The 8,330-nt window shown below is 37.0% G+C and overlaps 1 pseudogene; it reads left to right on the top strand.

The window, feature by feature from the left end:
* Window positions 1-7,440: 7,440 nt before the first annotated feature.
* Window positions 7,441-7,875, top strand: LOC127230749 (histone H3.3A-like; annotated as a pseudogene).
* The last annotated feature ends 455 nt before the right edge of the window (window positions 7,876-8,330 follow it).

The following is an 8,330-nucleotide window of genomic DNA, read 5'->3' on the forward strand; positions in this document are numbered from 1 at the left end:
TATTTTAGGAATAATATATTGGGAAAAAAATCAGTAAGACAAGATTAGGCAGGAAACATTTAAGCATATTTTAGGAAAGAAATAAATAGATTAATATTCACAAACAGGCCTGTAGTGAGAAAGAATAAAATGTACCTGCTAATGGTTATTCATTCATGGTCCCTGGCTACAAAATCAATACATACACATTAATTTCATACAAATATACTAAAACTGAAAATGAGAAAATGGTATTTAAAGTGAAAAAATCCATGAGATGTCAAAATAATAAATACCTAGAAAAAATCTGATAAAATATAAGAGGTATATTCATAGGAAATTTAGAATATTAAGAGGCAACAAAATATATTGATGAATTTGTCATATTCACAATATTAACCTACTAGCCAAAAGTGTGCTCCCTTGTGCAATTCTACTCCAGTAGGAGTAGTCAATTGCTCTCTGAATTTTAGAACTGTTCTACAGGAGAGAATATATGAAAACCTATGGCAGATGATAACTGAGGTCATTATTTGGGACTTAGTACTGTTATTTGATAGATTAACATCAAGCTATTTTCTAAATCTATGTTTATACTTAGACACAAACATCAGCTCAGACTTATTCACAGCTTTTCTTCTGATACAATAAGGAAACTCACGGCTGCACCATCACCACCACCAAAAAGTAACAGGAGTTAACTGTCATTGTTCATTAGTATCTCCCAATATCAATGGATTCAATTTCCCCCAATAAAATGAAGCAAGATGAGAGTGCCTAACTGGGAAAAGGTACCAAGTCAGGTGGCTAAACATAGATAAGAATTAAGGGTTAATTTAAGTTCTAAGAGTTTGTTAGTTTTAAGCCTGAGCAATAGGCCAAACAGGTTATAGTCAATATTAGCCCCTGCATGTTTATTTGGGACTTAATGGCTGCAGATGGGGCAAGACATAAACTTCGATCTATAGTGGGACATGAAAGCACAGCTGCACGCACAAACTCAAAATGACTGGGGACTACATACACAAGACCTGGACAAAACCTAGCTAGACAAAGTCCTACCCCTAGATGAAAAGCTATTGAAAACTGATATCTACTGGGATCGGGAGAGTCACTTTTCTTCAAGGATGCAAGCCCTGAAAAGCTACCCATGCTCCAGTACACACATCCATACACTTAAAGGCAGCACTAAATAGACTCAGTGGCCATTCAGTTTTTTAAGTAGAGAGAAAGAGCACATCAACTTGGAAAGAAAAAGTGGGAGGGAAGCATGGAACTAGGAGGAAGGGATTGGCAGATCCAGGTACATTATTCATAATGCATTTATTTTTAAGAAAATATTGAAATAACACATATTTAATAATGTGAAAAATTATACTCCAAATATTTTATTGGATTTAACTTACATTAGAGATTCTAGCATATAAGAAGTTCTGTGTATGTGTAGCAGAGAGAGACAGAGAAAGACAAGAATGAGAATATGAAATAGTGGTTGGTATTTCAGCTCTGAGACAAGATTGACAGCATCATTTTTCACTGGTGTCCTAGGAAAGTATTTGACATATTTGTGCCTCAGTTTCTTTATAGGTATAAAGAAGAAGACATTATTTTTCTGGGAGGATTAAATAAATTTATGAAAAGAAAAATTACTAAAAGTTAGGACATAAGTAAGCATTCCAAAATATTATATTTCGTTTTTTAAAATTTTTTTTGGAGACAGGGTTTCTCTGGGTAGCTCTGGCTGCCCTAGAACTCACTCTGTAGATCAAGCTAGCATCAAACTCAAGAGACCCAACATCCTCTGCCTTTGGATTCCTTGGATTAAAGGCATGTGCCACCTCCATCTGGCTTAGTTTTCACATTTATAACCAAAGTATTAATATTGAATATTGATTTATTAATATAATTATTGAGCACACACTATCAATAATGTGTGAATCAAGCTGTGGTTCAAGTAGCTCTCCTTGGGTAGCTTACATCCTAGTGGATATACAGGGTACCAAGAGAGACAATTACATAATTAAGTCAGATGTTGACAGATAATAAGGAAATAACAGTATGAGAGAGGATAGCTTTAGATGTGGTATCAAAAAGCCTCTTACAGGAGGGTGCATGCTTAGGGACCTGGTAAAGAGTGTGTATGTGGGTAAGACATACACATGCAAAGTGTGGGTAAAGCAGCATGCAAAGTTAAGACAACAGCCAGGGATGCTTGTGGGAATTTGCTTGCATATTCGAGAAATCCCAACTCAGCACTGGGTTAGAGAGAAGTGAAATAGAGTGTTAGGAAACTGGTGAGGAAGAGGAAGTTCCTGGGCCTGGTAATTTGTGGCTATGTCAGCACAAAAGTGATTTAGGCATTATTTGAGATGTGCTAGGGAGCCATTAAAGGTTCCGAGCAGAATAGTAATTTAAAGATCACATAAGTTGCTTTGTATAAAATTGGCTGTCCTAGTGTGAAATCATTTAGTGATATGAAGGAGGATTTATTTTAAATTGTCTTCTTTCTGTCCATTTATATTTTCCAGAAAGTTTTGGAATGTCTCAGTTATTGTCTTAATTTTCTCCAATGGAACCAAACTCCGCAGTTATATAAGGTCTTCATGGAACTTAGTCTCCCCTCTTCTTTCCTTTCCCTTCTCCTCTCCTTTTCCATGTTCTCCCCTACTCTCCCCCTTCCATGCCACCTCTCCTGCTCCGTCCCTTCCTCCCTCACTCCCATCATCACTTAGATCAATTTGGATCCCCGTGCATGCAAAGCACATGGAATACCATGGAGCTTTAGCTCAGTCCAAACCAATTAGTTGGGGTTTTTTGTTGTTATTTTTTTTTTTAATTGAACATACTTTTAAAGTATGGGACCCCATCTGGCCTTGACCTGTGCAGGCCCTGCTCATGCAGCCGTACTCTCTGAGAGTTCATGTGTGTGACAGTCTTGTTTGCATCTGAAAGACACTCTTTCCTTAGTGTCATCTTAAACTCTTTCTAGTGACTCTTCCTCATAGCCTCCCAGTCCCTGAGAGTAGGGCCTTGGTAAGACATCCCAATTATAACTGCTACAAAGTCTTTCACTCTCTGCACACTGTCTGGTTACAGATTCCTGTATTAATTTTCATTCTAAGAGGAAACGTCTCTGACAATGGCTGAGAAAGAATGTGATATGTGGGAATAGCAGAATATGCTGAGCCATTTTATTTCTGAGTTTCTTTAGAAGAACAATAGTATTTGGTTTTCCCCTAGTCCTGTGGTCTATTTAGTCTCAGACTTTTGTGGAGGGAGCCTTAAATCCAATTAAAGAGTAGTTGGTTATTTCTGAAGCATTTGCGCCACTATTACACAAGTCTATTGTGCAGGTAGGCCACCAATGTAGATCACATGTTTTGTATCTGTGTTGGTAGTTACCTTTCTTCTCTGATGGCATGTAAAGTGCCTTCTTGTACCATGAATACTAGTTGGTAGGAGTGAAGCACCAACTCGACTTCCCCATGTTCAGTGAGATGTAAGTGTTGTCTTCAGCAGTAGGGTCTTACCATCAGTTTCTAGATATCAATCAATAACCTTGGAAATACTTTTGGGGTTTCCATATGGTCTTTTTGCAAACAACTGAATTATATGCAATCCATTCCTGGCATTATAACTTACACTAGGTAGCAAAAGATGACAAGTTGAGGCACTATCTTCCCTGCTATTTGATGACTCCATTTAGATTTCTTTCATATATGTATATATTTTAAGAACTTTCTGCAGTAGTAAATTTTCATAAGACCCCTCTAATGTCTCTTACTGTTAGTTGTCCCTCCCCATACTCACTTTACTTAATCCTCTTACCTAAACAATTCTTAAGTAATTTTTGGTAACCTATCCTCCTTAATCACAGAACATACTCCACTATTTAATTATCTCTTTTTGGAAGACATAAGATTAACATTACCCACAGATATTTTCATAAACATTCTGGAAAAGACAGCACTTTTATTACCTTCTGCCATTGTTTTGTTAATAAAATCCTAACATTGTAGGTGTCATTGTTGTCAAAAGAAACAACAACAAAAAAACAAGCAAACCAAACAAGAAAAAATTTTCCTTTCATGGTTCAGTTAGTACTTGTGTGTGAACAAGCCATTGGTGATTTTCTACACCTATAGAAAAAAAAATGATAGTTACTGATGAAAATAACACATTTGAGCCACTGTATCATTATCTACTGACTGGTTTTTGAAAAGAAAAAAAAATCATTCTGGCAATGAAACATGACATGTCACAAAGATGGAACTTTTCTTACTTCATGCCACACTGCTGTTAGAAAGATGGATGGCTATACTTGATCGATACTTGAAGCGTGTGGTAAGTACTTGGGCATTTACAGTCATGGAGTGAGTCTTTCCCATTGTCAAACTGTTGAACAGCTACCTTATATCTGACAAGTATGCCCTTAACCAGAGTTCATAGGAATAAATAAAAATATTGTTTGAAAAATATCACAAGGATGGTCACCAAGCCCCTCTAAGTAAAATTAAAAATGAACAAACAAAAAAGAAAGATAAATTTTGTAATCACAGGAATTTTATATGGTCACTAACTATAGTTTTGAATGCATATAGCAGTACTGCATAGATATTTTAAAGTAATTATTGTGGCTAATAGCTTATTAAATGTAAGAACTTATTTGGAAAGAAATCTCTGCTTAGCCTTCATTTTTCTTGTAAGGAACAGTATGGTTTGCCCTGAATTAGAGCTCAGAGAATAGGAAAGAAATAAAATCCAGAAGATGGTTTAGGTAATCAGGCAGATGCTAGTCCCATTCTATCCTTTTGTTGTATGTGCATGTAACAAAACAAAAGACATAGAACCAGGTGCTCTGACATTCTAGCCTAGTAACTGATCATTGTTCTCACTCTGCAAGGATGCTGGTAAGTGACATGAAAGGCCATATGCTAATTAGCACTGCTATTCCCTGGGCATCTGCTCCTTGCCAGGCAAATTCCTCAGGGCTTTGCCTGCAGGATGGACTGATCCTCATTAACCCATGAAATCTGTATGACAACCTGAGAAGGGCTGATGACAACTATTTCCACTCAACATATGAAAGAAATTAGAAGCAAGTAAGTTAAGTGAATTGTTCAAGGTCGCACAACTAAGCTGGAAAGCCTCTAATCTTAACTACAGAGGAGTACAAGGGCACTATGAATTCTAAGTCAACCTGGAAAACATGCTGTGATACCTGGAGCAAGGGGAAAGAAGTACAAGAGAACTGAAAGCCGAGGAGGTTGCCTCCACATACTACATTCCCTTACTGTGCCATTTGGTCTAGCATTATCCACCTAAAGTATTCATTGAAGAATCGCGTTTGATCTGAACATCACCTACTCCTTGCCTCATATTGCAGTAGTTCTATCAAAATCAATGTTATATGACAACATCATCATGACATTTTTAGATTTCAGATGACATTGGTACGATTTATTCAATGCTTTGAAAGATCTCCATGAGTATAGTCAACCATGTAGTTTCTTCTCACAATCCACTGGGGTACCCTTAAAAGTATTCCCTTCATTCATTTTCTTGAAGAAAGATTTCCCCTAAATGCAACACTGACCTTCAATAAAATACTGAGTGCAACTATCTGATTCACTCTGTTAGCAAAGTTAAGGCATTTTCCTTAAGATTAATTCTGCTCTTTCCGTTGAACAGGGTAACTCTCTATTATTTTCCCTGTGGCTTAGGAACTCAGCTAGGCATTCAGCTACATTTCTCTCTGAATGCTGTACATACACAAAAACCCATTAGACTCATGCATTATGTTCAGAAGGATAATTAGAGTAATCACAATCTACTCACAGCCCCTGCAGAATCATTTTTGTCCGAAGGTGCTAGCAATTGACTGTTTCTATTTAGACCCAGAGACAACACGAACTTATCATTAGTGGCAGGACCTTGTACAAAGAAAGCCTTTGCTCTCCTGTATACTTGAATTGTGCCACACATCAGGGTAGGAGTCACTGGATAAGCCATGCTAGTAACAATCTGAGAAATTTGGCTATCCATTTGAAAGGAACAACTCTGTTGTTATTAGTCTCTTAATCCATTCAAACTTCTACTGGCACAAATTAAAATGCAATTCTTGATGTCTATTGATCATGTCAGTGGTAGATTTCTTTCTCTGCAGAATTCATTTTTAAAGACTTTACTTTTATTAAACTAATACTGCTGGTTAACTAAAGTCTTAGCTTTTATAGACTCAAGAGAGCAGGATCTAACATAAATTAATCATGACTTAATTGACTGAACTAATTCATGTTCCCTCCAGTCCAGTGCACACCAATATTCTTGTCTTCCCAATGAAAGCTAAATGGTGCATTTGCCTCAAAAGCATCAGCTTCTACATGTTCCGTGAGTCTGTTACTGAGACACAGTTCTAATATTCTCAAAATTGCCAACCAATGCATTCCAAGTTAGGAAGACCGAATTAATTGTTGTCTCATATAATGGATATTATAGCTAATCAATTACTTTCCAGTATTTATTCTTTGCTAAAAAATGACAGTTTATTTGATAATACACAATAACATCAAAATTTGCTTCATTGTAAATTATGTCATGTTCCTTCTCATAGAAATTTTAAGATATGTTAATTTTCTAGTGCCACAAAAAAAGCACAAAACACTTAACAAAATTAAGTCATCAATGACAACAACTGCTTTCTTAAAATACAATTAGGTGAACCAGAAAATACTAGAAAAAACTGGTGAAGAAATTATTAAAATGTCATTTGGAAGCATTGGTGTAGTATGTGAAAGTCAAAGTAGATTCTTATATTTTTAATATTTATATATTTTCCTTGAAAAGAATTACTGACTAAACTTTATAACAACTTTAAATTACCACTGTCACACCAATGGAAGAGAACAATGAAGAGGCAGGTTAAACTTGGTGTTATCTTTCCTTCCCTAAATCACTGTTTTCTTAAATTACCATAAAGGCATTTAATGACATAGCATGCTTTTACTGTTCATTGGAGATGAGAAGGGCTGTACCAAAGCTTGAACACCTTTTTGGTTTTGTGTATTTTTGTTCTTTTTTAAAAGTTCATCATGTGTGCTTGTTTATTTTATATTATTGGTTTTCTTTGGATCCCCCAGTCTTCCCTAAGTAATACCAGTGGCCATTATCTCATATTGTAGTGTGACTTATAAGCTATTAGATTGACACTGTAAGTCACAAGGATTGTGACCATGACTGATTTTGCCAGGCCCCAAAAGTCACGAAGTCAAGGACAGCATAAGAAAAACGACAATCAAGATTTTATGAGGACTTCTTTCTATATTTCCACAGTATGCCTAGAATATCACGTCAAATGGTTACCTGCATAAGAACAAGAATAGGGTGTTCGCAGCCGTCGCCGCGCCGCCGCTACTCTAACGCCAGCTCTGCCTCTCGCTTACCAAGCTCCAGCCCAAGGAGGTGCTTATACCATGGCTCGTACAAAGCAGACTGCCCGTAAATCCGCAAGTGGTAAAGCACCCAGGAAAACAACTGGCTACAAAAGCAGCTCTCAAGAGTGCGTCCTCTAGTGGAGGGGTGAAGAAACTTCATCTTTACAGGCCTGGTACTGTGGCACTCCGTGAAATCAGAAGCTATCAGAAATTCACTGAACTTCTGATTCGCAAGCTCCCCTTCAAGCTTCTGGTGCGAGAAATTGCTCAGGACTTCAAAACAGATCTGCATTTCCAGAGTGCAGCTACCGGTGCTTTGCAGGAGGCAAGTGAGGCCTATCTGGTTGGCCTTTTTGAAGATATCAACCTGGGTGCTATCCATGCCAAACGTGTAACAATTATGCCAAAGGATATCCAGCTAGCAAGCCGCATACGCGGAGAACGTGTTAAGAGTCCACTATGAGGGGAAACATTTCATTCTCAATTTTTTTTTTCCTCTTCGTCTTGTTATCAGTAGTTCTGAATGTTAGATATTTTTTCTATGGAGGTCAAAAGGTACCTAAGTATATAATTGCGAGCAGAAAAATAGGGGGCAGGAACCAGGTATTGGCAGTTTTCCCATTTTCATTTGTGTGTGAATTTCTTGTAAGTTCTTTGGAATTGAAAATACCTTAAAGTAAAAAAAAAAAAAAAAAAATTCTATATTTGAGTCTTGCTGTCTGATGCGGCTGTTTGGTCCTTTTCTTTATGGTGTTAAGGGGGAATCTAAGAGTCCTGTCCACTCTAGGAAAGAGCTCCAACCTGAAAGCTCTGTCACTCTGGCCCTATTTCCTTAGAACTATCAACCTAAATATCTAGCCTATTCCATTAATAAAATGATAGAAATGGGTACTTTTGGCAACCGATAAAAAACGTTTC

The sequence above is a fragment of the Phodopus roborovskii genome, unplaced genomic scaffold, assembly GCF_943737965.1.
Source record: "Phodopus roborovskii unplaced genomic scaffold, PHOROB, whole genome shotgun sequence".
Taxonomy (NCBI): Eukaryota; Metazoa; Chordata; class Mammalia; order Rodentia; family Cricetidae; genus Phodopus; species Phodopus roborovskii.